This window comes from Meleagris gallopavo, chromosome 11, assembly GCF_000146605.3.
Source record: "Meleagris gallopavo isolate NT-WF06-2002-E0010 breed Aviagen turkey brand Nicholas breeding stock chromosome 11, Turkey_5.1, whole genome shotgun sequence".
In the NCBI taxonomy this organism is placed as follows: Eukaryota; Metazoa; Chordata; class Aves; order Galliformes; family Phasianidae; genus Meleagris; species Meleagris gallopavo.
The window spans coordinates 12,235,443-12,260,271 of NC_015021.2; the positions used below are offsets into that span (position 1 = coordinate 12,235,443).

The window sequence follows — 24,829 nt, forward strand, 5'->3', positions numbered from 1 at the left end:
AGTTCTTTTATAAGCCTAACTCATTGTACTGCAAGCCAAACAATAAATGTTTTGCAGTATCTTCTCAGCATCTAATTTCTACCAAGTGGACTTTCTCCAAAGGCTAAACTCAGTGAGAGGGGACTATTCACTGAATTTTGGTTGGGCACTCAGCATTCTGGGACTGTGCTTCATTCATGTGTGTACTACGTACTGCAAGAAAAAAAACATCTTGAGATCAAGATAGCCAAACTTTAACATGAAAATTAAACATGAAGTAGAAGCAGGTGCACAGTTGCACTTAGAGGAAACAGAAAGTGCAAATTTACAAAGTTCTGAAGAATCAGTATTTACAACTTAGCAAAACACAAGCTTTCATTTAAGGCTACACAGATTTATGAGACCAGTGACACAATTTTACATCTTTCTTCTCTCTCTGTTGTAAACAACCCTTAAAAATAGACCAAAAAAGAACAACAGAAAAGAGATCTGCTTACTCTGCCATAACTGAGACCCTTCTCAGCATAAATCATTTCTGCCTCAAAAAGTAATCCTGATCACAGAGACTAAAATAGAGCATACTATCCTGCTGCTCTTCCTCCACAATATCCAAAATTAATGCAATACTAATGAACAACACAGCATCTCCTTCAGGACTGCTTATTACTCTCAGATCTAGAAAAGGATTTTAAGGATGATGTGCAACACATTCATTTGGTGAGTTCTGCTGAAGCAATATAGAATTTTGCAACACCTCTAATGTCCTTTTTATTATGGCATTTTGAGTTGCATTTAATTTAGAATGAAAACTTTGCCCCACAGAGATTAGAGCGATAAATACCAACAGCTTGCTGTGAGATGCAAATTGGCGTTTTATGTTAGAAGACAGAAGCGCTCATTAACTAATTCCTTTCCCTGCTTTACAACTGCTTTTATTTCGTTCAGACTCAGGTATCATCGTTTAATGAAACACAGGCTGCCCACAGATGAAAGGCAAAATGGAAAACTAAAATAAGTAAATGCTACTCTTTGATACTTCACAACTTAAGCACCTCTAACAACCCCAAAGCAGAATTCTGCTCTCTCATCTCCCAGTCTAAGCATCCCCTCATGGCCAAGGGATGCCAGGATCCCTGCTACCAGCCCCCCTCCAAACAACCAGCACAGACCATGCTCAGAGATTCTAAGAGAAGGGAACAAGTGGGCCACGGGTTTTGCTCTATGCTCCTGTCTGATCGTGCTTTGAAGGCAGACGAGCTGCAGTCCTAGGTAGTTTTCAGTGAACTTGCTGCAGTAGGAAGGAAAAATTATTTCGGCACCAGAAGATCCAGAATTGCTCCACAGACAGTAATTCAAAACTGCTGCCTGCCCAGACGAATGCTTAGGAGAAATAAAATTAAGCTCTGAGCTCACAGGTAATCACATTATACATTACCAGAAAGCTGTTGTTTGCTTGGATTTCAGTCAAACCCACTAGTTTCACACTCCTGATTTATGGAACTGTAGAAATCTCCACAGATTTTATTTTTTCTCCTTTTAACCCTCTGGCTTAAATATAACACAGCAAGTTAAGAGCAGAGTAACTAGGAAAGCAATTTACTTTGCTAATATTAAACAAAGGAAAAAATCAATTTTTTTGTGTGCCTTAGGAGAAAAAAGAAAATTGAACTCTACTTGCATCTTGAATGCCAACTGAAAGCATGCCTTACAGGTAGAAACTACCGGTAGGATCAGTGTAAGTTTCTCAGCTGACTTTGGAGAAGTTGAATAGCTGTCATCCAGAGATACCCTGGCAGAAATAACAAAGTGTAGATACACGATGATTTTATAAGAAAAGTCTAACTTAATAGGTTTTCATTTTGTATGGAAAGTCCATAGAAAGAAATCTCTGCAGTGACAAAAGTCGCCGGTTACAGGAAAGAAAGCTGCTTAGGAAAGTTCATCCTGCCTATCCTGTAAAGGGTTTGCCTTTCATGGTACCCTCCATCATGTCATCGGGGCAAACATTTCCCACAACAAGTACAAGTATTCACCAGTGCTTGCTGTGGACTTCAGAGGATGAGAAAGCATCTGAACCTGGAGGTGTTCAAGAAACACTTCGGTGTTGTACAGAGGGATATGGTTTAGTGAGAAATATTGGTGGTAGATGGATGGTTGGGCTGCATAATGTTGGAGATCTTTGCCAACCTTGGTGATTCTGTGATTCTATGATGCTCTCTTGGTGTCTGGATACTGACTGAGTCCTTACACAACAACAAGCTGGAAAGGTCTGTCATGTAGCAAAGAATCAATAACAGGGACCAGAAATTACTTCTTGCATCATGTTAAGGGAAATGTAGTTGTGACGAGACACAACATTTCCCAACCATCAGACACACCAAAGCACTATGGCCCTGGGTACAAAACGCATTTCCTGTTGCCACGGCAAAAATGATCCCTATTTCGGAAGCAATAGGCAGCAGCTCATCACTGGGAACGTCCCAGGAGGGCACGGCAATCACCATGGGCTGAAGCACCTCACTGTGATGCCTCAAAGCACCAGACCTGCTGGGAAGGCACTGCTGGAGTTTTAAGGGCCTGTCACAGAATTCTGATGCGATCATCAATCTAGCTTTACATTTTCCAGTGCACTCTGTGCCGTTTGCTGTGGGATTTACTGTACCATTGCCTGGAAAACAAAACCAGAATTATGTGCTTGCTGAAACCTGCAATCCTTGCCTGGTGGATGCAGCCCCAGGACAGACATACTTGGTAAGGACCAGAGACCCTGCAGACTCACAGAGCTGGTGACAAGGTGCTTGCACGTGGCATTCCTCTTCTTGTTGTCCTTTCAGACGTTCACTTGTCACTGCATTCAAATGCTGAACTGTGTACATCTGGACTTTTCCACTGTAACAGAACAGGACCTCACCAACACTTGATGTTTTGACCAATTGCACAAGAAGTTTTGCATACTGTAAAGATGGGACAAACTGTAGGCAAGCCCAGTTTGTGAATGTATTGTTACCACTTCTTGAAAATCTTTTCTTATTCATCATTTTCATATTGTCACCCTCTGGATCCTTACTGGGATCCCACAGCCATAGAACCAGAACCCACCTCACCTCATGCAAGCCTAGCACAGAACTGCTGACCACAGCCTACAGAGCCCAGAAGCTCCCATACAGAGGTAAGGCTGTGTATGGACAACCCCAAAGTGTGTGTGCTGCAGGGGCTGCTCTTCCTTTCCAAGCACATGGCATACTGTATGCAAAACCTAGGTCTCACCAGCTGAGTGGATAAACAAAGTTTGCTCCTGATGTATCACTAATACAAGCTAATTAATTTCTTCAAAAATGAGTAGAACACTGCAAGGGGTTATGCTTGCATAACCACTTGATTTTGTTTTTAATAGACTCTATTTATCAGTTGTACTGCTATTTTTTGATGGAGTCACACCAACACTTTCCAGGAATTCATTAGAAATCAACAGGCCAGATACACAGCTGATGTAAAATCTGCCCACCTATTTCTGCTTTATTCTGTTTTACAAGAGGTTGCCTTTATGAAGCAGAAGAGGAGAGGTACACACACAAACTCTTTTCCAGGCTCTGCACCCCAACATGAGCATTATGCCACCTGGCACCCCGTGCCCCTTACTGCCACGAGAGGAAGGGACCGTAGCTCATGCACCATCCCCCTCATCCTGAGCTATGCAGCATCATACTGCATTCCAGCACCATAGCACCACTTTCTGTACAGCCTTCTAGGTCTTACAAAAAAGGGTTTGATGCCACAGCTGTCAATGCCATGTTAAGTTAGTTGGCTAGCTCCTCTGTCTTTATTCATTGGACGTTTCCTGGAGGAAATCAACAACTACTAGACCTGTAGAACATGCTGTCTCTGTTGGAACTTTGTTTTCCATTCTCTGAAGATTAGGCCTGTACAAAATTGTAGCCTGCTATTAACTTATCTCACCTTCCCAGCAATTCAATACCCTATAAAATTACAAGGGCTTCTTCAGAAAGTAAATGTGGAAAACATAATTCCAAGCAGTTTTTCCCACTACTCCAGTACCTTCCAATTAACCAATCTGCTCTTTACACACATGGAAGACAGAAGTTCATTTCATGCACGTGACTCAAATACTAGCTTCAATGGCAGAACTCAACGGGATTTGTTTCCAGTGCCTTCACCGTCAGCAGCCCATCATCATCTCTGTCACAAACACAGTTTGGCTCCACTCTGTAACTTGGAGGCAACAAAAAAAAACTGCTGATGTGTTCAGCAGTATGCACTTCTTTCTGTTGATATCAAGGATTTTTCAAGCCACATTTACTTGCTTATTTTTAATCATAATAAAAATTGCCTTCATTATTCATATGACTTTACTTTGGTGCACGCATGAAATTGATTCACCTTCTTTGCACTCCTGTGGCATCTTTCCAAAAAACAAAAGGTTTAACCCAACCATTAATTTGAAGCAGAACCCCAAGGAAAGGACAGAGCAATACTGCTGCAACCCTGAGCAAGCAGGGAATTGATCTGTGAGGTCAAGCATTGCTATGTCTTCTGGTCCATTGCCTCTTCCATCCCAGGCAAGGGTAGATGCCTGCCCTACTCCCTGTGCACTGTTGCATCCCCTGGGATAAGCTCCAGCTGCTCTGGCTTCTGTGCTAAGGGAGGAAGAGCCAGGGATGTACCCAGAACAGGAGAACAGCCATCATGCAGAGACAGAGAGGATGCAAGATGCACCTGACTTTTCTCTTCTATCACAAACAGACTCACTGAAATCAATCAGGATAGCCACAACCTAATTAGCTGAGTAAGAGACAGACAACAGCTTTCTTCTTCCTATGCTATTTCATGTTTTGTAATCATGGTGTCATTTTTATGAGTGCTAAAATGCACTGCTAGTTAGTCACTTATTTCAGCAGAACATATTCTCCTTGATTTTAGGTGACTGGGTACCTTCCCTTCCTACCCCATGGCTTTTATCACATGGACAGGTAGTTCAGGCTGATGGGGCTGTGGGACTTTCTCTCCAGACTTGGAGTTTATGCACCATGCACAGAGCAAGCGGCTGTGCTCTGCAATGCTCTCCCCACACCTGCATTACATTTCTTCCTCCCAGTGTCAGGCACCCTCTTTGCTCCAAAAAAGAGGCATGGACCACGAATGGTAATGCTTGTAAGAGCAGTACAAAAGAAGTCAAATATGCATTAGGGAAGTGGGGAGCTGATTATTTAAACTCCCAGGAAAAAAAAAAAAAAACCAAGAATAAGAAATCTGTACTGTCAGCTGATGTACAGGTTCTTCAGAAAGAACCATTCCTTGGTAAACAGAGTAGACACTCCTTTCTTACCTCAGCAATCTATGAACTTAAGGACCTGTTACAGAGAGTTTTAATTAAGAAAATACTGAATTCCTAATGCAAGCTTCTGAGATGGAATTGAATCCTAAACTAGACAAGCACACAAGATACACAACTCTGAGCTAACAGGCACACTAAGCACAAGTTGACTGATGTGCCCAAACCTGGTACAATCAGCAGTCTGCAGACATTAAGACAACTTTTATAATTTCTCAGAATAGCCTTATAATCTTTTAGCTTTAACTTCAAAAAGATAACGGCCCACTCCATTAAAACCCTCCAAAGTGCTAAGCTCACACCACTGCACACGAGAAAGGTGAGAGCCCACCCTCCCAGCAGCCATGCTGGGCACGGCTTGCAGTAAGCTGTGCCCTTTCAAGAGATCAGCAAGCATTAGAAAGACCAAGCCTTAAAAAAAAGTCAGTGCACCATCTGTACAGTATAACACAAACCCACGTGGAGGAAAAAATATTCAAAGAAATACAGAGGCGGAAAAAACCCACTGCCTTCAAAAATTAGCAGCTCTACTTGCTATGTATCCTGCTTTTCTGTCTTTCAACCTGTTGCTGGAGAACTCCAAAGTTCTTGCCTGTTGACTACAAATAGCACAAATGTTAGAGTTTAAAACAGTACTTAAGGCAGGTGTCAGGAGGGCAATAAAATGTACTGCCTGCAACTGTGAAGGAATAATGTGATTTCTTTTTTAAGCCTTGATGGAGTAATTCATATTACTTAAGACCATTTGAAAAAAGAAGGAAGTTTGTAAATCCTGACTACAAAATCTCTTTGGTGAGGTCCCTCATAAACGAATGTAAACAGCTTATTTTTGTTTATTTAAAAATGAACCATATGCAAGTGTTGTGCTGAAATAATTGACCTGACACTTCGGGTTATAGGACACAGCGCCCATAAAAACCTCAGCACTGACAATATGGTCACTGGGCTCTTTCCTGAAAGAAAAACATTTGTAGAGGAAGATTTCCATTTATCAGGCAAGGATTATTATATTTGATGCACTGTATTTTAAGTCTCTGGTTTGCATGCCAATGAGATAGCTTAAGAGTTGGTATAAAAGGTATTTTAATTCTATGAAATCTGGCAGCCTACTGAATTATTTATACAATGTCATTTACTTACTGTTTTTAAGTTTGACAATTCTAGATTTAGTATCACACATGAACCTTCCTTTCTGATACAATACTAACATCTTGGCTTTGCTAAGCACTTCTAAGAACTCCAGATGGAGAAAGGTTTGGGTTTGCAAAGCTGGAGTGCTGTAGCCACACAGTATATATCACCTGATAAAAGCTTGGTGCAGATCCCAGTTTGTACCACTTCCATTCTGCTGTGCGCTTGTCTGTGCTCCAGTTGTTCAGCCACTGCATCCAAGTGACCTGGAGAGAGCTACAGCCCTTGTCTTTGTAGTCAAATAAGTAAATAAAAGCCCATCAAACCAACTTCTTCCAAAACCACAAAGCCCACATCCAATCTTATGTTTTTTAGTGACAACAGCCTGATGAAACTGCACTGCCATTCAACACAGGAGCCCCAAACTTTAAATTCTAATTGCCATCTCAAGCACACAGGAGGCATCAGGGAAAGAGAAGACACAACAATCACTGAATTTAATGCTCAGCCTAATGTAGAAATTAGAACACCAACCCTATGTCACTTCTTGGCGTCAGCAATGTGGTTAGTGCTAGCCTTGCTACCTTGGAAAAAAGTATCTGCTAATATACACATGCAAAATTTAAACATGGTTTTACATGCAATTCTGAGTTTAGCCTTACAGAACTGTAGGAACAGGGAGGGGGTCCCACCAGCTCTTAACCACTCTTAACAACTGTATTAAATGCAAGCGCAGACATACAGACAAGCTGTCGCTCAATCAGATTCTGTGAATTATCATAAAACAAGAAAAGGAGGTCCCACAAGGGCTTGGAAAACATTTGAAATAACCAAATTTCATCCCTTGAGGCTAATTTTCCAAATACAGCCCTACATGCAGAGCAGGTTCTAAATCAAAGTTAAACAAGATAATTATTAACTACATTTCTAGCTCAGCCTCCTGACACCAGCAGCCTCCAATGCTCTACACAGTCTGTGCTGCCTTGTTTTTCTTTTTTGATGAGAAGACCCCTGTAACTAGCCAACAAGAGAGAGAATTCCATGCAGTCTCTTCAGAGCAAGTCCATCAGAGAGACCACAGCCTAGTGTATGCCTGCAGTCTGATCTGCTGTGTTGGACTTGAATATCAAAATCACTTAAGAGTGTTATGCATACGTATAAAAGCAGAATTTGTATGTGGACAGAAATTACAACCACTGAAAACCCCAAATCAGTTCTGCAGTGAACACATGGTTCATAAAAAGCTTCAAAACTACTTACTTAGTGTGTAGTTTAATGTATTCAGTAACATTTAGAATACAATTAAATAGGGTGCCAAATGACTTTTCATAATTTTCTTCTATGTTTCTTTCATGAATGCTTCTTTCCCAGCTCTGGAATGCCATTAAGGCTACCTGCCATTTTGAAACCCCAATGGTTGTTTCAACAGGGACATATGGAAGTACACTGAGCTTGTGTTTTCCAGGTATGACTGACATTTTTCTGCTATCAAATGCATCATGAATGAGCTGAAAAACTACACTTCTTAGGAATGGGAAATACTATTTAGCTCACAAGAAGCACTAGCAGTGTAACATGGGACCTGGAGGGAGCATTAGCACATGAGGATTCCACCAAATGCAGATGCATCTGAGCAGTCTGAAATTCTATCTGTTTTTGGCTTCTTTCATATGGCTTTTTGAAATCAGACCCTGAAGAAGATTTACCTTTCCTATTCAAAATAAAGAGATCAAATTTGCATCACAGAGTTCTTTCGAATACATGTATCTGCTCTCAGGTTTAGAATATGCAGCTCAGTTTTCTTACCGCTGAGACAAGAGTGCAACTTAGCATAGGCATGGAGCTTATACTACATATTCTCCCTGTGTATATTCAAACCTAAACATCTGGAAGGACCTGCTACAAAGTTGTTCTAAATTGGTAGGAATATTTTCCCAGCAACAGATTTTGGCCTAAGTTATATAAAAGAACAGACATAAACTAATTGGGCCCAATCTGGAAATGCTGCCTAGCAGACAATGTACTAATATGAATGAATTATCATGAATAAGGAGCTGATTGTAAGTATTATTCACTGCTCTTACTCTAACTTTCATTTATTTTTCTCTTTTTCAGATTCACTGTTCCTTCTTCAAAACTGAGAATAATTTCTGGCATAATGGGGCTGTAAGCAGCCTAGGCTATGGGAGGTGTCCCTGCCTATAGCAGGGGTTGGAACCAGGTGATCTTAAAGGTCTCATCCTACCCAAACCATTCTATCACTCTATGACTCCATGATAATGTATCTTTAAAATTATGCAATTCCATTCAAACTCTTAGAATTCAGATCAGTTCCAATCTACACATAATAGGGAAAGGTTGCTGCAGTAAGTGATATCCAAATGGGCACCAGCTCTGGGAAAAAATGGCGTTGACACATCAGCTATAAAACACTGCAAAGTTAAACGAGCAGAGTTGCTTCTCCTGCAAATCCATGGGACAGGACAGCCAGCTCAAAGGAGGCAAGTGCACACTTTAACAGTCTTTTTTCATGGCTCTCCTGGCGTTTCTTAAGATATCTATACTAGATTCCCCAGTAGGATGCAGCTTACGGACAAAAATGTTTTCAATTTTGAAAGGCTGTAGGTTGATGCTTGCTTCCTCAAGATCTTAATATCTAAACAGTCCATGCTTCTTAAAATATGTGCCATCAGCTTGACACCAAACAAAGTAATACGCCATTAAGTCGCATCTGCTTCTACAATGATTTCATCCTTTGATTACCATCAGTTTTTAATCTGCCAATGGTTATACTATAAACAAGTAGAGAAGCTGAAAGACATGTCAAAAGAAAGACAACATGTAAACAAATAATAAATGTGGGTGCACCTTTGGGTTATCTGTGATACTGCAGTAGGAAAGCAAGCACTGAACTGAAGACAGAAAGGTGATTTGTTAAATAGGATTCTGCTTTTCAGCATCTGCAGCAAGATGCCCGAGTACAGCAGCCTTCATTAACATTCCTAAAAGTTGAGAGCCATCAGGAATAAATAAAAAGGTACGTGAAAAGCTGATAATTTTTTTTGCATCACACAGAACTTGCAAAATATACCACTGATTATAGAAAGATAACACATACACACATTTCTATAAAATGACTTTTTGAGCCGTCTTTTTAGGACGTTATTAAAATCTTGAAACCAGAGGTTTATAATGAAAAGACTGTCAGACTCTGAACTAAAGCAGTGCGCCTGGTGCAGCTAGAAGGATGGAATTTTATCTACTCTGTGTTTCTCTCAGAATGAAATAATCATCTCTCAGCAAATCCTGTGCAGGGAAAGTCATAAAAATAATTTCTGTGAAAAAGACTCCAAAGAATGTAATGAAGAATTAAAGATAAAATGAAGGGATTTCTGTAGGAAATACCATGGTTTCTATAGAAAAGAATGGGATGCTGAAGGGCTTACCTCTGCAGGATGCATCAGCAGAGCTCCTTGCTCTTGGATAGGAGCAGCACCACAGAGTGCAGTTTTATTCTGGAATGAAACAAAAGCAAATGTGCTTTGAAGGAGCCATGCAGATTACAAGATGCTGTGGGTTACACAAAGCAAAGGGATGAGTTGATCTCCCCTCTGTACCTCTCTAGAGATGGCAGAAGCCCAAGTAAGATTGGGAACCCAGCTCTAACTCATAGGATACAGCCATGCCCTTCAGATCTAATGTCCTCCAACCTCCAACCCGCATCCCATGTGGAGCAAAGCCAATGAGCCAATGAGCTGATCAGGCAGCCAAAAGCAGCAGTGATTCACCTCTGCAGGCCTGGTTGGTTCCATTGTGCAGTCAGAGCAGCACCAGCACTGGTGGGGCCTCATGGCTGCAGATGCAGATTGGGGATGGGAGGTTGTGACTGCCCCACTGTGCAGCACAAGGCTCTGTGCAAAGCTTTGCTCTGGCATCTCAATGTACCAAGGTGAGCTTGCAGAAGATAGAAACTGGTGACCAACCAGAAATTATAAGTTCAAGAATGAAAGATTTCTTTACAGCTTTCAAGATGAACATCTTAATGGACTACTGCAGTGCTTGTGGCCCTTTCCATGGGCTGTAGATGGCACAGCTTGTTTCTTTATTAAAAAAGCTGTAAAACCCACTTGGCAACGTGCACAAGGGAAAGCAGGCTTTCTGCCCAGCTTGTCACTAGCGTGCTGTATGCTGTCCTCTCTGCTGAGATCTATATTAACAACGTTTTTCAGCTCTCTACCAGGTTATGCAATCTTAATGTGGAGAAAGCTGAAAAGATCAATTAGAAAAATACATCCTAATATCAAACTCCGTTCTGTAAAAATCACTCATTCATAAAAGAAGAATGAAAGAGGACAATCATTATTATAGATCGGACGTTCAGCTCTTTGTAAACACACAGCTGTCAGCTGGCTCTGTGGCTTTGCAAAAAGACTTCTGTAGGAAAAGAGGTGAAAGTGCCAGAGCATATAGCTCAGAGCACACCTTCCGTCATTCTTCCTGTCTGGAGGACAGGCACTTGTTTGTCACAGTGCCACTCCCAAACCCCCTACCAGGAAATCTCTGCCCTTCTGGGGCATGCTGTGCAGCATCACCCTCTTCTAACTGGAAGACATCCAATTCTCCAGTACTTTGGAGACAGGATGTCATCTCATACTGTGTAGCCACTTACTTGTAGTTTCTTTTTTTAGATATTTGTATTTTTAAATGCTTCTTAGAGCCCAGCATTCAAAACGCTTCCAAAGACTTCTGGATGCAAGCTGAAATCAGAGCTGGCAATCCTTCAGATTTCTGTACCTGGTGCTTCCTGATAACTGGCGTCAGCTCGGCTGTTTTTGCACTTAAAAAATAACACCAACATCAGAAGGATAGCGTAATACACTTCAAAAAGACCTGGGGATAAAAGAAAAAAGTAATGAGAAGGTTTCTGTGACTTTCAGGGAGTTTCAGGATAAAGAGATGGAGTGCCCAAGTTGCTGTGAGGGTCGGTGCAAGGTCAGTCAGACCAGGACCCCCAACTCAGGAAGCACCTCATTAGGTCAATGCTTCAACAAGCCAAGCCTATTTTTTTTTAATCAGCACTTAACTTCAACACCCAAGGAAATAAAACATGCAGCACAGGGGCACATTTTATGGGAGACAGAGTTAAGGAGCCCAAGCGACCCTGCTGTGGTCCCTGCAAGGTGAGCCATGGACCAGGACTCACTGGGAGCCCTGCCATGGGAAGGTGCTCTGTGGGAGTGGGTCTGGGCTCGGCAGATAAGAGGGAAACAAACCCATTGGATAGATTCTATAAATAAAAAATGGACTTGAAGTCATATCACCATTCATTTATTTGAGTTTTTTTCTTTTCTTTTTTTTTGAGATATAATTGATAGATTGTCTTCCTTCCCAAGATCAATTGTTTGGGATAAGCATTTCATTAATTAAGTTAATTAAAAGTTTATGTAATCAGGGAGAAAAAGTAATTCTGGCTGCATTTGCAATTTATAAATAATTTATAATTTGTTAAATTATGAAAATTCTTTAAGTGCTTTCTTGCATTTCCTTACCTACTTATTCTCCACATTAAAATTACAAACAGAATGATACACAGTTAAGATATATTACACTGACTTATGAAATTTATTAAAGAAGTTTACAAATGTTGCTCTCCCATTCAGAATCCAACCCATCTATATACACTCCTCTGCCTTAAACATCCAACATACCCAGTACACGTCAACAGATAAGCCTGCATTAAATAGAAACATGTGGGCAAATGCTTGCTGGAATAGAGCAAGAGAAGTTTCACAGACAAAATAAATAAATAAATAAATAAATAAATTATTTAAGGTACAGATGGAATGCATAAACTTATCCTTACTTCCAGGGCAAACTACAGACAAGTGTTGCTATTGTCTTGAACTTTAGGTAACGAGCAGGCAGCAATGCCTGTTTCCACATTTATTTCTATTGCCTGCAGTCAGTTCCTAGTTTTGCAATGGGGAGGGTTTTCTTCTCCCCATCTGTGTCCGTTCTGCCTCCGTTAGCAGGAGCCTGAAGGAGAACTGTGGCCACCAGCACTGGTTGTTTGGGCCACCTCCAGGTTCTGAAGGATCTGGCACAAAGCTGAAGCAGCTGCCCATGGCAGAGTGGTAAATATCTTCTCTACTTTGCCTGGCCAAGAGCTGAAATACAGGTGGTCCACAAAATCCATTTGTCAATAACAATCTCAGAATAATTGGAAGTCCACATTCATCCCTTGTTTTCTGTGGAATCCTTACAGCTGTTCGAGCTTAAAAAAAATCACAGAATCTCAGAAACCTTTTTCTTTATCAGCATTTTCATATAATCTTAAGGATTTCTACAGTTTTAAAGATTTGGAGCATATTTGAGAGCTGTCCAACTTGGTAACTGTGACTATTAGACTAGCAGAAAAAAAAGAAAAAACAGATGGCACTCCTTTGCCTCTTTTGTTTTTTGCACAGAGCTGACTGTGGTTGCAATTCATCATCGACAGAAGATGGGGGGAAATAAAGGATGATTTTGATTCAGTATCAACAGTTCACCTGACACTTCAGCTGCTGAACGTACCAACAGGAGCAGCCTCAGAGTCACCAGGAACTTTTTTCCATCCCCGAAGTCTTCCTCACAATGCAACTCAAACAGCCACATACAGTTATACAGGCATTTCAGATTTCTCTGCTATTAACTTGCCTTTGCATGTATGCATTTTGTGATGGAGGAGCTGAAAAGGAAAAAATATTGCTGCTGCAAAGAAATGGCACCTTAACAGAGTAATGGATGGATGAAAGCATGTCACAAGGGGAGGGGATCCAGTGAGTAACTATTAAGCCATCGCTGCCAAACTATATGAAGTCTTGCTTTGGTTTTGTTTTGGTACAGGAGGATTACTTAGCACAGAGCATCTGCTTTGGAGTAAGATCACTGCTTCTCTGGGACTCCTGTGTGCTTAGAGGCAAGTGCATGACCGTAACTCAGCACAAGTCTTGTTGCAGTAACCCTCTGTCACCTCACTGGCATGAGGCTCCAGCTCCACAAGCACTGCCTGTGGCTGCCTGCCTCCCTCCTACTCCTGAGAGCTGCATCTCTGACAGAGCAGCTCCCAGAACACACACCCAGCTCCCAGGAAGGAAAACACTACAGAGATGGGATTTGATCTTCAGCACTGACGAGGAAATAAAACATGGTATCACACAGAGTAATATACCAACACAAGCTAGAAAAACAAGGCTGCCCTTTGTGGCATTCTACAGCATCAATACAGATGCAAACTAAGGAGCTCTCCAGCAAGGACCTCAGGTGTGGGCTGCTCCTGCTCTCTTTCATTTCCAACTACCTGCATGCAGAACGCTTGCTTGATCCTCACGGATCAGACAAAACCCCACATCTGTTTGTACAAGTACAGACAAGCTTTTCAGAGCACACATTTCCTGCATGCAGATAGCTCGTGGCGTGCTTGCATTTTGCATGCATAATTTGAATCTTTCTGCTTGGTGTTTTGTGCTCTTGGAAGTCAGATCACAGAGCAATGACAAAGTGAGCCTACAAGGCACAGGGAACAAGCAGTCCTCCAGGTGGTCAGGGCCATCCTTTGCCCCTAAGGAGCCTTGGGCTTTAACTCAACACTGCCTTCCCCAATGTTTCTTTCCACCATAGAGGCCAGTTTCCATCCCCCCTCACCCATCTCCTCCTCCTTCCACCAACTTCAAAGCAAAGCTGCTTGCCAGAATCCCCTCTCTTGGAGTCCTTCTGCTCTAAAGAAGCTTAGCAGTTCTTTCTGCTGAACTGAGTACAGCTTCTTATACTCACGCTTCATGAAACAGCCAGGCCTTTCAGCAGTTTGGCTACCAGATCAATTGTGCAGTTGATTACTCTTTCCTATCAGATAATGAGGGGGAATCTATTAATTGCTGTCCCCACATATTTCAGCTATACAGATTTGCTGTCTTTTCAGACGATACTTCTGTTCAGCTTTCACACTTTTTCCTCTCTATTTAGGGGTCAGAATACTAAAGCCATTTGCAGCTTTCCAAAAGAAAGCTGTGTGTGGCAGGTAACGAGAGAAAATTGATTTGAATGAGCATGGTATGCTTCTTCCTGTGCTCCATCAGAAGTTCAGCCATCTAACGCCATTCCTAAACAACATGCCTCACCTGTCCTCAGTGACATCCATTGATTTCAAATCCATATTATTTAACTGTTTAAATATATTTACCATCAAAAATTGCTTTTTCTTGCAATATCTTTAAATGTTTCTATAGGCAATGCACACTAAAAATAATTTATTCTTTTGTGCGTGTGCGTGTTTCCATTAGGTTTGTTCTTAGTGTTTAAACAAGCAAATTTCTTCTTTCACAGATCCTATTTTCTCAGAAATGACTCCCATTCCCAAATCCAATTAGCACTTTACCAAATACCTTTAAAGTCAGCAACACATCAGTCGTTCAGAACAGCACAAAGTTTGGAGAGCTCTGGTACTTCTGCTTCTTTCCAAGACATAAGGATACAAACTGCACACAAAGCACACACATGCTAGAGGACACTGGGACATGCCAGTCACAAGCCTGTGAGAAGGGGCAACTTCAATGTTCCATTCTTCCCTGTGTTTCTATTTCCACATGAGAACTCTGCTGCTCCAGGTTTCAGGCCTGCTCAGGCCATTCTAGTCTCCAGCAAATTCATAGAATAGAATCACAAGATCCTTAGAGCTGGAAGGGACCTGTGAAGGCCACGTAGTCCAGCCCTGCAGGGCCTGATCAGCCTGGCCTTGAAAGTCTCCATGGATGGGGCATCCACCACATCACTGGGCAACCTGTGCCAGTGCCTCACCACCCTCAGTGTGAAAGAATTCTTCCTTATATCCAACCTAAATCTCCCCTCTTTGAGCTTGAAGGCATTTCCCCTTGTTCTGTTACCGCAGACCCTGCTAAAGAGCCTATCCCCTTCTTTCCTATCACTCCCCTTCAGATTCTGACAGGCTGCCCTCAGCTCTCCCCACAGCCTTCTCTTCTCCATCTGCACAGCCCCAGCTCTCAGCCTGTCCTGTAGGAGAGGTGTTCCATCCCTGGGATCATTTTTGTGGCCCTCCTCTGAATGCACTCACAAAGGTCTGTGTCTCTCAATTCAATCCCAGACTATCCCATGCTATACTTCTTGTACTGAAGATACCTGCTTATCAGTTTTCCTCTTTGCTCTTGGTAAATCATAACCTGGAAATGACCAGCCTTTTCTTCTGAGTGCCAAGAAAACAGCTTTAGCAGAAAAATTGCTCAATTCACTTTGTCAAACTGAATTTGCCAGCATGCTGTTGGTGCCTGTTCAATATCTAAGAGGCTGAGCTATCTGCACAGTTCAGTTTTTATGGCAGCTGGCCTTCCCAATTGCTTTCCCTATTGCTTCTCCTTTCTCCTGAGCTCATCCTGAGAAAACCTACAGAGCCACAGAAGGGCCCTTTGGGCAGCCAAGGCACGCTGTAACAACAGGGCAGCTCGTGTAAAGGTGAACCAACTGTGGTTTGGGCTCAAACCTTCATTTCAGTTACTGGAAAAGCCACCAACCTACCCATATACACAATTAGAGCACCAGTTCTTGCTTCTTCATAAAGTCTGCACTCTAGAATATGCTAAAAATGGAGTCCTTGGATGATCAGGAAATGAATGCCAAACAATTTTTATTTAATAAAACAGTTAACTGTATGAAATTCATTGTAAGTGAATTACAAAAATATTCTCTGGTCAGAACAATGTAAGTCTAATAAAAAGCCTACAGTTGCACCAAATTGCTTGCAATAAGAAATTACTGTTGTCATCCAATCAATGCAGTAATTGTCAGTGATACTGTCTTTTCCATAGCAAGGACTGAAGTTCATGTTTGTACTTTGACTCACAGCTGAACTTCTGTTGTATAAAACAGACAGGGAAACTCTTGGGGAACTTTCCTTCCCCAGCTTTCTGACGCTAGAAATAAACTGGAAAAGGTTGAGCTGGCAGCTTGGTTCTGTACAATACTAAAACCACAAAGTGAAAAGCAGACATCTCTTTTCAAAGCAGGAGGTAAAGATTGCCAGATGGAGGCTATACAGTTGGCATCAACACTCACAGTATTTCTGCTGGTTTTAAAGTGCCTTTTTCTGAGCCCAGTGAGAACGGTTCTTGCCTCAAGCAGGCAGGCAGTCATACCTCTAGTTTTGCTATAAGTGCTTATAATAACAGTAGCTCTGCCACAGTCATTTAGGGGAAGGGCTCTGCAATTGTTACAGAGAGCATTAGCACTGGACCTTTGAGAGGACTGATGCTTAAACACAGTTCTGAGAGCTACCAGCAAACACTGTGGCTGTCAACAACTCCAAAGGACAGAGTACTTAGAGCAGAGGTAACGTGGTGCAAAATGAAGGGTCCAGAGAAAGAACAGCCCAAGGTCACAGACAGGGAATGCAGTTGTCAGAGCTGTCATACCAAGCATTATTCATTCAAGATTTTGAATCTCAGCTAAAAAAAGAAAATACAAAAAATCTTGAAACCTTCTGGAAAATCACCTCCATAACATTTTCAGACACTTATTTTGGCTACTGAAGAACAGAAGGGGAGAGAACTACACAGCATTTGCAGTGTGTGGCATGATTAATACATAACAGTCAAACGTACATCAGAGACATTTACAGAAATGAAATATTTGAGATAGAGATACGTGGCTGAGGGGACACAAGACTGTTTAGAACGGAAAATAGTTTATTAGAGATGGATTGAGTTAGATGTTGCAGAAAACTTACAAACAATACCCAGCAAGGACTCCCAGTGAACACAACAGATGTTGGGCACGTTTTGCATTTCAGAAATGTTACTCTGGTGCTTCAGGTGTTTCATATGAAGGACAGAGAGGAAAATTTACCATATTAAGGTTAAGAAAGAGTCCAAGACCCAGAAGAGCTGAGCTTGCAACTCATGCTGTCCCCAGAGCAGGAAATCATGCAGCTTCCATCAGAAATAAATAATCCACTGCAGAAGCGTAAACAAGCAAACAAACAGATGAAAAAGAAAGATCTCATCTCACAACAGTGGCATCTCATTTTGGAACCTCTGACATAATCAACATTGGGCTTTCTTCAGTACTATGGTCAGGTGCCTGTGTCCAGTCCAGCTCCTTTATAAAATGTCAGCATACCTTTGGCACGGGCATGGGGGAAGACAGACCCAAGTCTGTTTTCAAAGACCCCATTCCAAACCACAAATGTATCAGGGTTATACTCACAGTCAAGACAAATCACAGCGGCCATGGCAGTCATGGATAAAACAGATCCTCATGGTGGTCGAAAGGCAGCAGAGCCCACGGAATAAGCTCATTATTAGGGTAACACAAAAACAGCTTCATATCATCCAATTGTCCTTGTCCCTGCTGGTTGACAGATCCATGTGATCCTTTTTGAAGTGCCTTACATTATCTCATCCATAATTCTCTGGACAATTTATTAGCAGAGTCCTGAGGATACAGCCTGACAGGTTAGCATAAAAGAACCTGTACTGAATCCTCCCTGAGCTGCCTATCTCAGCCATCACTGTAAGCAGAGCAAAATTTGAAATCGATTTGCTTTTCTAAACGGGAAAAGCACCAGCTTACTCCTCATTGCTTTTAATGCTGAAAACAGTGCTTTTAGGGCCTTGGTAGAAATGCTCTGTCAAGTGCTCCTGTCAAAATGCAAGTTAGTGCTAGCATATAAACCATGAGAATGGCCTTGGTGGCAAAGATTAATTGGTGTGGGTTCTTTGGAAATACGGCCCTGTGCAAAGTGTAATCCAGCAGAGGTATCCGGTAGCCCAAAGCAGCCAGGCAAAGCACGCAGAAGAGAATGCCAAGAAAACTCAGTTTTGGATGAATCAAGCAGGAAAGACAAAGGATTGAATTCACACCTTTGCTACAGCTGTTTCCCTGGGTCTGAACACTCACAAGTGTGCTTCACTCTGCTATCAGCTTCATTCCTTAGCTGGGAAGTCTGCCAGCCAAATCCCACATTCTGACAATGAACAGATTTCTTCTGTGAGCAGATGGAGTAACTCCGAGCCTCAAAGAGTTAGGTTCATTCATAAGCTGCTCTTAAAATGAGTTCTTCACGTAGTCAAAAGGATTATCATCCTTAGGAGCCTGTGACCAATCTTAGAAACCTATGTTGGTGGTAAGTCACCTCCAGTGCACAGGGCACTTGAGCAGAACAGATCTGCACCTAGCCCTCCAGGTCCCACTACAACAAGCCACTGGGGCCTCAGTGCCACGTCTCTGTGCAGTGATGGCAGATTTATCTTCTCAGTTCATGCTTGAAGAACTGAATGAAAATTGATGTGTAAGAGATTGGTATCATCAACATTTGTGCACAGTCAAGAATGAGTTAAGAGCAGAACTGTACGGCTCTTCCTGTCAAAACTCTCTTTTCAGCTATGCTACTCACAATGCAAGAAGAGAAAAGAACGCCTCCCACAAGAGTCTGCACAGAAATGAACAGTGGCATTATACATGAGGTCCCAAAATAATGCAAAGCCAACTTAGTGGATTCAAAAGTCACAAGCAACACTGAAACAAGACCTTTCTGGTATGCTAATCATTAGTGTTGTAATCCTACTTAGGAGCATGAATGATTCTTGGGAGGATACCTAATGCTACCCTCCCAAAGCTGTTGTTGGAGGTATAGTTACAGAGCGGGACTGGCTCTGCCCTGGGATCCATTCCTGAAAGCATATGAGTTGCTGTAACAGCCTCTTGCTGCTAGTCACAGCTTGGCTAAGAACAGGCTGGGTGTTCCCTTGGGAAAGCAGGTGGATTAATTAACTTTGAAAAGTCAATTAATGAAATTTGATTTCATTTTCCCTCACCTATGGATTGCAAGAGGAAATAAGAATTTTCTAAAATGATACTGCAGTGTGCCCTTCTTGAATCTCCATCCACACTCCACTCCCAGACTTAAATTTTACTGATAGTAAGAAAATAACAGACAGTGAAACTGAGTTTTGCAAACAGTGGTACACACTGTCCTATTATTTCAATTCATAGCTTCACAGGTTGTTAGTGGGTTCAATGATATATTCCTCCACAGCGCTCTCCATTTCCCCAAACTGCCTAATCCTTCCCATGACACAGGGAGCTTTTACACTCTGGGGAAAAAAAAAATAGTTCATGGCAGTTCAGCTTCACTTTTTGGCATATTTTTCCCTCTTACAATGTATGTCAGAAAACCAGCCAGGCTGCCCTGCTCCTTACAATAACAGTTAATATATGCATATATATTTAGAGATAAAGCAAAACTACTGCAGAATGCATCTAGACATCCAATGAAAGCACACACCTTGCAAAATACTGGGCTTTATTTTGCATTATCTATTATGTGGTCAAACACACGAAGATACGTTGATGGGAGAAGTACTACCATGTATCTTGGGCCTGAAAATCCATCTGATATCTACTGTCTCCTTTTCAAATGATCTTGGCACTTTCTTGATCCTCTACTCCATCAGACATATGGTGTACAGAATGTCATGGGAGAGGTTAGAGGAGTCACCAAGTCTCTGTCTTCTGTTCAACCTCTTGCTGCATCTCACAGTAAGCTGCTCACTTGCTCTTACCATAGACAAAAATAGCAGTGCAGCTTACACTGTCTTCTCACTTGTAAAGGGCTGTTTACTGTGAGATGGTGACTGTATAGAAATACAGCTTTAGTAGAAGAATCTACAAGAGAAAGTTACGTAGAACAATTTCGTGAAATTCTCAACAAATAAATACAACAGCAGTGAAATGGCAGGAGGATCAGCAAAGAACAGCAATCGAGAGAAGCTACGCCTTGCCTGATATGTTACACTGTCACTCAGCACAACTCAGAGCAACTCCGTGGTGACAGCTTTGTCACAGAAAGGGGCAAAGAATGTGCAACAAGGGAGCACACCCACCTGCTCCCCAGGCAATGAGCTGACAAAAAAACCCACCCTCAGTCAACTGTGGGTGTGAGGGGAACTATTAAAGGAATTCCACCTTTAGTGTATTAAACACAGCCATCAGCATCTAACTTCCTCAACAGTTTCCCACTCAATAATCTCTCTGTACAATTAATTCAGCAGCTTTTCTTGGAAACAAGTTTCTCCATCTCACAGAATATCTTGGCTTAGCCCTTGCTTTCAAGAAGGTCAGCTGCAATATTCAAAGTGCTCTGAGTGAAATGCTTTGTGCCAAAGATAGCAGTGTGATGCAATATGGTTACAAAGGCCGTGCTCAGTGCGAAGTACTTATTAGTTGGGCTCTATAGGCAACCTGTCAGTAGTGCAAACCACTCAAAATAGCAAAAGGCATATGCTTAAGTGTAAAAGGATATGGTTCACTGATAAATTTAAATTTCAAATTTCTCATCAACAGGTTGTCATTTAACTTTAAACACTGATTTTGGCTAAGCAGAACAACACTGACAGCTTAAAATTTTCCTGTTTCGTGTCAGAAAACCACAGAAACTTGACTGAAAATCAAGAGTGTCACATATTTAAGTCATAAAACACCACTGTTGGATTCCTGCTTTGTCAGGCTGAGTAGAGGGTAAAATCCCCCTCAAATTTATGCTGGATAAATACTCCAGACAGATGGGCCAGAAAGTTCTGCACAGACACCCAGTATTCCCTAGTAGATGCAAAGGAACTGAACAGAAGAAACTCATGGGTTTCCAAGTGCCAGGAAACCCCACAGTAATGTAAATCAAGAAGAGCTAGCTAGTACTGCACCTCCAGGGGTAAATGCACAGATGGGCTCCTGACCAGCTCCCAGGCTTGAGCAGCTGCTGACACAGAAGTAAGAGTAGCAGGAAGAACAGAAATAACATCTAGAGAAGTTTCCTGGCAGAAGATTGTGAGGATTCAGACAGCCACCCCACAATTTGCCAACCAAGGTAAAATTTGCACAGGTCATCCAGTGAAGAGAACTTGTCCTGTGATGCAACAGGGGAGGAAAAGAATCCTCCTTCCTTCCTCTATCTTCAATTGAAAAGGACTCCTCTCCCTGCCGTCATGGTTGATGCTTCCAGTAGCAGCTCATTACTGGAGAGCATAACAGCTCCATTCTGTGTGAGCACACAATGAACCAGTCTGATGCACCGTGTGTTAGCATCAGGGATTTGTAACCTCACATTGCTGAGCAGTGGGAAAGGGCATGAAAGGGATTTCTCACAGTTGAGATTCTGCTCCAAAAGTATTAGGAAAAATACCAGCTCTCCTATTCTGAGTTCCAGTAAGAAATCTCTAAAGGAGTGGGAAAAAATACTCTGACATCCACATTCCACCCAGACATCTCTGCATGGAATTATTCAGTACAGAAGTGCTGCTTGAAGCCACACAAAACAAAAACACACTGCAATTTGACTGTTTTCCCATGCTAAGAATGAAGGATGCCTTTATCTGTTCTAAGGGTATCAGTCCCCAAGGGTATCAAGATCTCTCCAAGATTATCAGGAATTTAACTGTGCATCAAACTGAAAACAGGCTCTGAAATTTAGAATAAATTACTCCCAAATGTGACAGAACTAACTCTTCTACCAAGCCAGCCTTATTGGCATCTTGGCATGGTTAAAAACTGGGACAGTTTAGAATTACTGCTATTTTTGCCTTTATTATTTAGAAGTGCACTTCTAAATAATAGAGAGAACTTCTCCATAAGGAGAATGGATTTTACTGTATATTACTGTACTGTATTTCATGTTGAACTGCTTTTTTACAATGCAATTGCTCACCATTTTTAATGATAATTTGCTAACAACCTTTTGCTGCACTGATAGAAGGAGAGAGAAGAAAGAAGGAAGGGGATAAAAAGTTCATTAAAATAGTTTGATAGAAGATCATAAGCATTAAGTAACCTGAGTTCAAACTTCAGTAGCTGGAGGGTGTTGAAACAACAGCTTAGGATACCTAAGTATGCCAACTCTGCATTTAAAAATAATATGCCTGGATCTTTCGAATTTAGCGTGTGAAAATCCTGTAGGATAACAAGAAGTTTGAGAATAACTGCTATAATTGGGTACTATAATTGAAATTTTCAGTTTGTGGCCTTCAGCGTCTCTGCTGAGCACCCCATAATTCTGCAGCAGAACAAAAACTGTATCTGCAGTATCACTCTGCAGCCTGTCTCACATTTCTTATGGAGGCAGAACACAGATCTGTAGTCAGTGAAGAGTACTTAGGAGGCTGTAGTTCACAGCCTGGTCTCCAACACGATTCAGGTCAGTTACTCATGCTGTACTCACCAGCTTAACATCAGCCTCACAGGAAAGACAAACTCAACAGCCCTCTTCAGGCAACTCCTTAGGTAGAGAGCACAGGTTAAAAACAATAACCTGACCATAGGAGTAAGATTGGCCAGTAGAGTTGCATATCACAAGTATTATATACAAGCAACAGTTTATAACCACATGTTTTGTGAGGCAGTTTTTCACCGAAAACTGCATTAGTCAGTTCTGTGTGGGACACCCACAATTAAAACGACTTTCAATATCCCATGGTTTTTATTAGCTCTGACTTTTGAAAGATTAACGGCACTGCGAGCTACACCTGCTCTGAAACAGCCCTACTTCTGCAGAGCAGTATTGTCTGTGCCTGCAATAGGATAGGTGGAACTCGGGTTGGGCGAAATCCCACACCAATTCTTTTGTGAAGTATGCACGTACATTACTACTTGTCTGAGCACTATTAATGCCTCTTCCATATTTAGATCCCTAACCAGAGGCCTGGCTACAGCACCATACAGCAATACAGATTGTAAACAGCTGCCAAGAAAAACAAACAAACAAACAAAATCCACCTGAAAAATCAAAGGGGAGTAAGCCCAAACACTACAGCACTTTATCTCTTTTCCCTGTGGATTCCCAAGGGGAAGTTACACACCACTCTGGCTTGAAAAGTAATTGATGCAACGTGAAGTTTTCTGCTCCCAGCCGTCCTTTCCAATAGCGAGCTGCAGGAGGGCAAGATACTGCTGTACATCAAGATTGAAATCCGTGCATCCAAGTCATGGCAGTTTTATCCTGACTGACAGAAGAATGTAAATCCAGATCCCATGAATGACAGAAATGGACTGATGCCAGGGCACAGCTCCTCATCATTTCTAAATCCTAACTAATGAATAAGTAATACAACACAAATCCTGCTGTGGTATCTTGCAATGCATTGTTTGTGTTGTCTGAAATACACTGAATAGGATTATTTGACTCTTGCTTTCCTCAGTCTCTCACAAAAATTATGTTTCCCAAGGGGGTCCTTCAAATGGTCATATTTCCAATAATGCACTCAGGAGCTCTCCAGAACAAAATAAGATGAAGCCACAAAGCTTTCCCACAAATGGCCATCAACATATCCCTGCTATTCCATTAGATATCAATACAGAGGATTTATGAACAAATTCTGTCTGAACTGATGCCCCTCCTCGCCTTGATTCAGTCAGGTAAAAGCAGAGAAGCAGTTTCATTTGCTCACTGTTGCAAAGCCTTGTATCTTTCCTTTTAAAAATCAAACCTCAAACGTTAGAGATGCTCAGTCAGCTACTGAAAAACACTGCTCTAACCTATGCCTACCAGCAGCTGACGTCTCTTGCAGACACTAATAATTATCAGGAACATAGATGAAAACACTTAACAAGGTGAAAAATACTGCTTTGAGATCCCAGCACAAGGTTCATTACCTTATCATCATTACAGCTACTGAGACTTTCAGATCCTCTTGCAACTGTGCAGCTGGTGCTGAATGCATGGCAATGTCATGCCCAGCTGATTCCTGGCGATCAGTCCCTTGCAGTGGTCCTGTTGCTTCCTCAGCAGCAGCCTGTCTCCTCCACCTGTCCTGCCACAACAACATTCTAGAAGAAATTCCCAGTTACAGAGCGAGGAAAGAATGAGCTTTTCAGGATATCAAAGGAATATTTGGCATTGTCCTGATTCAGAAGGTGGGAAGGAAATTTACAATTGGGATGGCAGTCTAACAACTCCAAACTAAAAGTTAAAACTGAGGAAAAATAAACTTTCATGTGAAAACATGCACTGTAGATATGCACTTCCCCACAGCTCTTTGTGAATAGCTTATCTCAGTACCATAGCATGACCACCACAATGACAGATGACACACAGCTCAGGGCCCAAATGCTTGTGATTCAGCCACTGATGGCAATCCCAGCTTCCCAAGTACTGCCAAGCACTGGCAGCAATAGCAAACACTTTTCTGAAAACTGCTTAGCCAATCTCTGCAGTTTTCACAGGCAGATGAGAGAAGTGTGAGGAAGCAGAGAGGCAGGCTGCCTGGTCACAGCTCAGGAGTGAACCATCCAATTGCTGTACACATTGGATAAGGCTTTTCCCTGTCAGAAGTTTGC

At 41.9% G+C, this 24,829-nt stretch overlaps 1 long non-coding RNA gene across 2 annotated transcripts in view; it reads right to left on the reverse strand.

Annotated features, from left to right (window-relative positions):
• LOC104912620 overlaps window positions 1-24,829 on the reverse strand; it is a 125,761-nt gene that overhangs the window by 66,914 nt on the left and 34,018 nt on the right. For both annotated transcript variants that reach the window (XR_002118584.2, XR_004160959.1), the window contains exons 4-5: window positions 11,255-11,350; window positions 9,907-9,975 (exon numbers count right to left, since the gene is read on the reverse strand). This is a non-coding gene — a long non-coding RNA (uncharacterized LOC104912620). The remainder of the gene's footprint in view (window positions 1-9,906; window positions 9,976-11,254; window positions 11,351-24,829) is intronic.